The sequence below is a fragment of the Rana temporaria genome, chromosome 12 (assembly GCF_905171775.1).
Source record: "Rana temporaria chromosome 12, aRanTem1.1, whole genome shotgun sequence".
NCBI lineage: Eukaryota > Metazoa > Chordata > Amphibia > Anura > Ranidae > Rana > Rana temporaria.
The window spans coordinates 34,552,220-34,561,266 of NC_053500.1; positions in this window are offsets into that span (position 1 = coordinate 34,552,220).

Sequence of the window (9,047 nt, forward strand, 5' to 3'; positions counted from 1 at the left end):
GAATTTTGCGTCGTTTACGTTGTTTGCGTAAGTCGTTCGCGAATAGGGCTTTGCGTAAGTTATGTTCACGTCGATAGCATTGACAATTTGCGGCGTAATTTGGAGCATGAGCACTTGGATACTTTCACGGACGGCGCATGCGCCGTTCGTGAGAAACGTCATTTACGTGGGGTCATGTTTTATTACCATTAAACACTCCCACCTCTTCAGAATTTGAATTTGACGCGCTTACGCCGGCAGATGTACGCTACGCCGCCGTAACTTAGGGCGCTGGTTCTTTGTGAATCCAGCCCCAGCCTCACTAAGTTACGGCGGCGTAGCGTATCTCAGATACGCTACGCCCGCACAAACTTACGGCGGGCTTTATGAATCTAGCCCACATTGTTTAATTTACATTGTCCCTTCTATTTCTGTATATGGATGATGGCATTGTAATTATTTTAATTAAAAAAATTTACTTTTTTACTAATCAGTTTACAGATGTCACATGACCCAGATCTTTCCCAGCCTGTCTGCAGGGAAACATAAGCAGGAGGAGCTTCTAATCCTCTGCTGCTGGTCACATGTTCTAAAAAAAACAGTCTTTGGAATACAGAGTAAAAATAAATAATTAATATCAATAAACTGCATTCAATTGTCATACAAATATTTATCTGAAATCAAATCTTTATTATTTTTGGCAATAACACCGTGTGGGCAGATTTCCAGCCTGTGTATTAGAACAAGAGGGAGGTGAAGCCTCCATTAACCTACATGTAATATCCCCAAAACAGTATAAAGGGGAATAGCTGTTCCCGTATATAAATCCAACATAACAAAGAAGTTTGGAACAATAAAATATCAATGAACTAATCCCATAGAACAGAATCCATAGCCTTACAAAGGAGATTAAATAAATACACTGCAACGCTCATCTTGGGTAGAGGGTACAGCTGTGCCTGGTGGAATGGATGGCTGCCTCCATGCCCTGGATCTCTTGGGTGTGGGCATATGGCCCGATGGATGAAAGCTCCATGCACGGACCTTTTGGTGGCTGCGCTGGGCTGATCACTGCTGTCGGGAGGGAGTCGCCAGAACGATGAGCTTGCTCAACTGCGGGGACTGCACATAGAAGCTGGTATGGAGACGCCGGGCAGAGCAGGACTGGGCTATGATGAGTGTATGGGAATGAGGAAGACAAATTGCTCTGCTTTGAAGCCCAACGGGGCAGAGGGACTCCCTACAAGGGAGTGAGAGGATCTAGCCCGCTCAACCAGCCCCGTTAGTCCTTCGCCTCTCTTTTTTTTAGAGACTGCGTGGTCAAAGTGCGTGCATGTTAACCCAATTTCGAGTGCGTGTAAGTGTGGTGGTTTTTGTGGGAGGGGGGTGGGTGTACTAAGCGCAGGCTTACCTCGCATAGCACACCCACCGGGAGCCGGGCTGAGACCACCAAACTCAATTCACATGTAGCCGAGACCGGGATCCGAACCCCTAGCTGCAGAGGTGAATGGCTTGTCAGTGCAGTGCCAATCGCGTTGAGCCACCGCAGCTCTCAATAGAGTTATTAACATCAGAAAAGTGGCGCAGCAGCTTTATTGAATTCCCCCTATGAGTTTAGTATCTACTTCAGACCCGGGCGTATGTAAAAAGACGGCCTGAAGGTGGCTCTATAAATCCGAGAGGCCGTCTTTTTATGGCCTCGTGTCCTCCGGCCACTGGGGGGCGCCAGGTACCCACGGTCTGCAGTTTTAGAGCAGGGACGTGTCGCTATTTTTTTGTTTATAGCGCAAAAAAAAAAAAAAACGCAGAGGTGATCAAATACCACCAAAAGAAAGCTCTATTTGTGGGAAAAAAAAGATGTTAATTTTGTTTGGGAGGCGTGTCGCACGACCGCGCAATTTTAATTTAAAGCAACGCAGTGCTGAAAGCTGAAATTTAGCCTGGGCGGGAAGGGGGTATATGTGCCCAGTAAGCAAGTGGGTATACATAGTTGTCAGAGCATTAGACATTAAATGGAACACTGTACACCTTTTTTTGTGTCTTATGTTTACTAATCCTGAACACATGACAACATGCTCTGGATTTCCGGCTAAATTCCAGCTGAGCCAAATCCCTTCACTCGCAGCAGAAAAAGGTTTTATATGTTGTGCGGAATTTAACATAAATCAGTTTTTTTTTCTTAAGTCCAATTTTTTTTTTTGGATGGCATAGAGAAGAGTTAGAGGCATCTCATGCTTTTATTGCTCTTTGTGTTCTGGGTAGATTTGCCCATATTTTTGTCCTTGGGACTATTGTCACCCAGACAGCGTGATAGGAAAACCTGAAACATTACAGTTGTTACCAGAACATGAATAGCGAGGACGACTTCTATTAGTGAACCTTGACAACTGTCTAAGGAAAAAGCTTGGGCTATATATAGAGTATACTGTACATTAGTAATTTCCATGAACTGTAATTTGTTATTTTTGGATAAAGTAAGTCTCTAACGGGAGAAATATGTAAGCTGCCACAGGAGATCCAGCCTTCTAAAGATCACTGTAGCCTGGCAATTTTGCTAATCCACTAACTTCAATACTTTGAGTCAGTGGCGGCTGGTGCTCCAAATTTTTGGGGGGCGCAAACGAAAAAAAAAAAAACAATTGCAGCCTCACTGTACCTATCAATTGTCACCACTGTGCCATGCCATCAAATGCAGTTACTGTGCCATCAAAACGCAACCACTGTGCCATCAAAACGCAGCCACTGTGCCATGCCATCAAAACGCAGCCACCGTGCCATCAAAACGCAGCCACTGTGCCATGCCATCAAAATGCAGCCACTGTGCCATGCCATCAAAACGCAGCCACTGTGCCATGCCATCAAAACGCAGCCACTGTGCCATGCCATCAAAACGCAACCACTGTGCCATGCCATCAAAATGCAGCCACTGTGCCATGCCATCAAAACGCAGCCACTGTGCCATGCCATTAAAACGCAGCCATCGTGCCATGCCATCAAAACACAGCCACTGTGCCATACCATCAAACGCAGCTACTGTGCCATCAATCTTCACCACTATGCCATCAAACACAGCCCCCAATTGTCGCCACTGTGCCCCCAATTGTTGCCACTGTGCCCCCAATTGTCACCACTGTGCCCCCAATTGTAGCCACTGTGCCCCCACTTGTTGCCACTGTGCCCCCACTTGTAGCCACTATGCCCCCACTTGTAGCCACTGTGCCCAGTACCCCCCCTGGCACTTACCTTTATGACTTCTACGTCCCTCGATGTCCCTCGTCCCGCCCTCGATAACGCTTCAGCCAATCAGGTTACCTGATTGGCTGAGACGCCTGTCAGTCTTATCCTCGGACGTACGGCCGGTACGCCCTGAGGATGAGCTTCAGGAAGCCGACTACAGCCTCAGGGCTGTACTCGGACAGCCTATCAGGGCCGCTGGCCCTGATAGGCACTTTCACACAGCCAGTCAGCTGCCGCTATTCAGCTGACTGGCGCTCAACATCCGGCCAGCTGAATAGTGGGCGGCAGCGGCGAAAATATACAGATTCATACAGTGTATGAATCTGTATATTTTACTGGCTGTGAGCGAGCCAGAGGGGGCGGCGCTCCTGCGTCCCTATGGACGCACCGCCACTGCTTTGAGTCAGTAACTAGCAAAAAGCATGCAGATCTCAGGAATATTGATTGCACTTGTAGCGCTACCCCCAAAGAAGCCGCTGATTTGTTGTTGGGATCGGCGTATTAAGTTACCTTGATGTGGCCCAGGGGTGCAGTTGGAGAACAAAGTAGTGAGCGAAGGTCCAGACAGTGAATAAAGGTTTTCCAATGCTTTATTTCCAGGCCAAACACGGCCAACATCAACATCAAATAGGAAGAAAAGGTTGATGAAGAAAAAGGGAGAACTTCGCGGTATCAGGCCTGGATAAGAACCGAGCAGTCCTGCTCTCAGTAATGTCAATTTGTGATTCGTCGCCACTCTAGCCAGAGTGGGTGAAGTGCCCCCGGACAGACCCCTCTCACTAGTCTGGCAGCCGAGGTGTCACTTTGTTTTTGCTGGGAGGAACAGGTCTCTCTCACAGACCTGGCTCTAGGGCCTCTGCCACAGGCCTATTACTTTAGGTGAGCTAGATGGATAAATGGAGCGAATCCTCCCAGTAGGTTTTAGCATAGGTCACCGGATGACAGCAAAGCATACTTGTCAGTATTACAGTCACCAGTATTCAGTGACAGGTCCTCTTTATGGAGAGATGCCACACACTTTTCCTATTACAAGATATGTTTACATTCCTTGCAATAGGAATAAAAGTGATCAAAAAAAATAAAAAATTGTTATTTTTTTAAAATGCCCCTGTCCCCAGTAGCTTGCGCTCAGAAGCAAACACACGTGTAAGTCCCGCCCACATATGTAAACGCCATTCAAACCCCACATGTGAGGTATCGCTGCATGCATTAGTGCATGTGCAACAATTCTAGCACTAGACCTCCTCTGTAACTTGAAAATAGTAACCTGTAAAAAAAAATTTAAGGGCCCTGGGTGGCAACCCCCTTTTTTTTTATAAATGTTTATTTTATTTTTTTATATATAAAGGGCCCAGAGGTTTTTTTTTTTTTTTTTTTTTTTATTAAAGGGCCCAGAGGTTTCTTTTTTTTATTATTATTATTATTATTATTATTATTATTATTATTATTATTATTATTATTAAAGGGCCCCAGGTGGCAACCCCCCTTTTAAAAAAAAAAAAAATATATATTTTTTTATTTCTTTTTTTATTTTCATTAAAGGGCCCAGAGGTCCCCCGGATGGCTACCCCGGCGGCAGCATCCCCCCCCCCCACCCCCCCGGTTCTCTGCTCCAGGAGGGCCCATGCCTGAAGCTGTGTAAGGGGCCCCATAATTCCTGATGGCGGCCCTGTTGGGAAGAATGTCCCTTACATTGGTAGTAAGTGAGCTGCTCCATTACATTGTTGGTCAGTGGAGAACGGTCACCTTGAATTGGTGATTGGTGGGAAAGGGCTTCATTACACTGCTAGTCATTGGGAGCCATGCTCCTTCTGTTAGTGGTCATTGGGAAGAATTCCCCTTACATTGGTGATCAGAGGGAAGAATGCTCCTTCTATTGGGAGTCAGTTAGGAGAATGTCCCTTACATTGGTGGTCAGTGGGAAGAATGCTCCCTTTGTTGGTGGTTATTTAGAAGAATGCCTCTTACATTGGTGGTAAGTGAGCTGCTCCATTACATTGTTGGTCAGTGGAGAAGGGACCCCTTGAATTGGTGATTGGTGGGGAAGGGCTTCATTACACTGCTGGTCAGTAAGAAGAATGCTCCTTCTGTTGGTGAGTAAGAAGAATGCTCCTTCTATTGGTGGTCAGAGGGAAGAATGCCCCTTACATTGGTGATCAGTGGGAAGAATGCCCCTTACATTGGTGGTCAGTGGGAAGAATGCTCCTTCTATTGGTGGTCAGTGGGAAGAATGCCCCTTACATTGGTGATCAGTGGAAAGAATGCCCCTTACATTGGTGGTCAGTGGTAAGAATGCTCCTTCTATTGGTGGTCAGTGGGAAGAATGCCCCTTACATTGGTGGTCAGTAGGAAGAATGCCCCTTACAGACAGCTGAAAAGATTGTTGGTGTCAGTGGTTACTTACTGGTCGAGAAAGGTTGTTATAGAGGAAGAGGAGTGGGAACGGGAACTAAAGTTGCCACCTGGCCTGTATTTTCCTGTGATTTGTTGCCTGTATTTTCCAGTGATTTGTTGCCTGTATTTTCCTGTGATTTGTTGCCTGTATTTTCCTGTGATTTGTTGCCTGTATTTTCCTGTGATTTGTTGCCTGTATTTTCCTGTGATTTGTTGCCTGTATTTTTAGTAGGAAAGACACCATCAAGGCTGGAATTTTTTCGACACACCCCTGTTGTATTAGACGGAATGAGACTCAGGCCTCGTACACACGACCGGATCTATCCGCTGGGATTGATCCGCGGATCAGTTCCAGCGGACAAATCCGGTCGTCTGTACGGCCTAGCGGATATTTATCCGCGGAGATTCGTCCGGCCGATCGATTTCAAGCGGATAGAAATTTCTTAGCATGCTAAGAAATCTATCCGCTTGAATCGTGTCCAGCGGATTGATCCGGTCGTCTGTACAGACTCACCAGATCAATCCGTCCGCTCCCCTCCCTCGCATGCGTCGTAATGATTCGACGCATGCGTGGAGGTACTTACCTTCCAGCGTTGCGCACGTCGCCGCGTCATCGTTGCGGCGACGGCACGACACGTCACCGCGGATGTATTCCGTGCGGATTTTGATCCGATGGTGTGTACAAGCCATCGGACCAAAATCCAGAGGAGGAATCTCCGCTGGAAACGGTCCGGCGGACCGTTTCCAGCGGAGATCCCCTCGTCTGTACGAGGCCTCAGACAGGGTGGGAATACCCACAAACTCAACCAATAATCAAAAAGTAACCTTTCAGTGAACTGGCTCTTTTCTTCTTGTGTACCTTACGTTTTTTGCACCTTAATACAAATTACCACATGAAAACAAATTCTCCATATATCATTTTTATTTAAAATCAGACAAGAAGAGAACAAATACAAGGTTATCACAAAGAAGGACACACTAATTACACTCGGTGTGATATATTTACTTATTTAAAGACAGTATTTCTTTTTGGCAGTGTTATGCTGTAGAGATCACAGGTCAATAGACAAAACAGTATTAGCTACAAAGGCCCCAGAGGTCTTCAGTATATTTCCTATAGTTGAAATACACGTGGGCTTAGTTATTGAAACAGTACAAAAAATAATGGTGTGGGGGAAACAGAAAGTAACCAATCAGGCTTTAATTTGTCCAAACTAATCCATCCAGATCAATGATAGCTATTTTGAGCTTGGCAGCTGTTGATCACTGCTTCTTAAATTTTGGCTTATGACAAACGTGTTGACTATTAAGCCTGTAGCTACCAATTAAATTGTTCCTTTCATTTTGTAACCTGCGCTACAGACAAAACAAAAGAATCTGATTGGATGCCAAGTGGGTCCCTGTTTCAGACACTTTCTGTCACGAGGTGTTATTAAGAAACAGATTCAGAATTGCATTACGGACACCCAAATGCTACATGGGTTTGAACTCAAGTACCCTAAAGAATCTGTCTTGTGTCATTGTGTTTTACGTCACCGCATTCTGACACGATCGGTTATTTAACCTATGGTGTGTACGCGTGACGGACCATCAGTCAGCTTCATCAGTTAACCAAAGACAACTGTCCTTCAGACCGTTTTCATCGGATGGACTGATCGTGTGTACGAGGCTTTAGTCCGTAGGGTTCAACATTGAGTTGGCCCACCCTTTTCAGCTATAACAGTCTAAACTCTTTTGGGAAGACCGTCCACAAGGTTTAGGAGTGTCTATGGAAATGTTTGACCATTCTTCCAGAAGAGCATTTTTGAGGTCAGGCACTGATGTGGACGAAATGGCCTGGCTCGCAGGACTCTCTGCAGGCCAGTCAAATTTCTTCACCCCAAACTCACTCATCCATGTCTTTATGGACCTTGCTCCTAAACCTTGTGGACAGCCTTCCCTGAAGAGTTGAAGCTGTTATAGCTGCAAAGGGTGTGCCAACTCAATATTGAACCCTACGGACTAATGCCGCGTACACACGATCGGACATTCCGACAACAAAACCGTGGATTTTTTTCCAACGGATGTTGGCTCAAACATGTCTTGCATACACACGGTCACACAAATGTTGTCGGGAAATTCCGAACATCAAGAACGGGGTGACGTACAACAGGTACGACGAGCCGAGAAAAATGAAGTTCAATAGGCAGTGCGGCTCTTCTGCTTGATTTCGAGCACGCATGGATTTTTGTGTGTCGGAATTGGCTACTACACGATCGGAATTTCCGACAAGAACTGAGAACAAGAAATTGAGAACCAGCTTATGCACCAGACTTCCATTATATTGACAAAAGTATTGGGACGCCTGCCTCTATATGCACATGAACTTTAATGGCAACCCACGGTCAGAAATTCCGACAGCAAATGTCCGATGGAGCATATACACGGTCGGATTTTCCGACAACAAGCTCACATCGAACATTTGTTGTCCAATTAAAGTTCATGTGCATATAGAGGCAGGTGTCCCAATACTTTTGGTAATATAATGGAAGTCTGGAACATAAGTCCAGCTGGTAAATATGGATATAGCCAGAGGCAACCCTTGCATTAATAGATGCTCATGAATGACAGTCCAAAACCTTAAAAAAAAAAAAAAGACTGAAAAATAAAATCTGAAATTGGGACTTGCCAACTTTGACTGAATCCTGCCCAAACGTGACCATACTTTGCAAACAAAACCAACTGTTTTAAATAGACTCAAGCATGAAAATGTTGCATTAATACTTGTTCAGAAGTATAATTAAACACTCAAAAAACAAAATAGTCTTAATGATTAATCCTAAGGTCCCTTTCACATTGGGGCGGGAGGCGCGGTGGCGGTATAGCGCCGCTAAAAATAGTGGCGCTATAACGTTGGAATTGCCGTGGGATTCGGCCATTAGCGGTGCGTTATTAACCTCCGCTAGCGGCCTATAAAGGGTTAATAACGCCCGCAATGCGCCTCCGCAGAGGCGCATTGCGGGCGGTATTATCACGGTTTCCCATTGTTTTAAATGGAAAGGAGCGGTGAAGGAGCGGTATACATACCGCTCTTCTCACCGCTCCAAAGATGCTGCTTGCAGGAAAAAAAATTCTCTCCTGCCAGCGCATCGCCTCAGTGTGAAAGCCCTCGGGCTTTCACATTGAGAAGGCTGGGCAGGAGTTTTTCAGGCGGTATTTAGGCGCTATCGGTGTGAAAGGGCTCATAGGGCCAGATTCAGAAAGATCAGCGGATCTTTCTGCTGGCGTAACGTATGTCATTTACGTTACGCCGCCGCAAGTTTTTCAGGCAAGTGCATTATTCACAAAGCACTTGCCTGTAAAGTTGCGGCGGCGTAGCGTAAATCACCCGGCGGAATTCAAATTCGGCGGGTAGGGGGCGTGTATCATTTAAACGAACTGCGCATGCGCCAGCCACG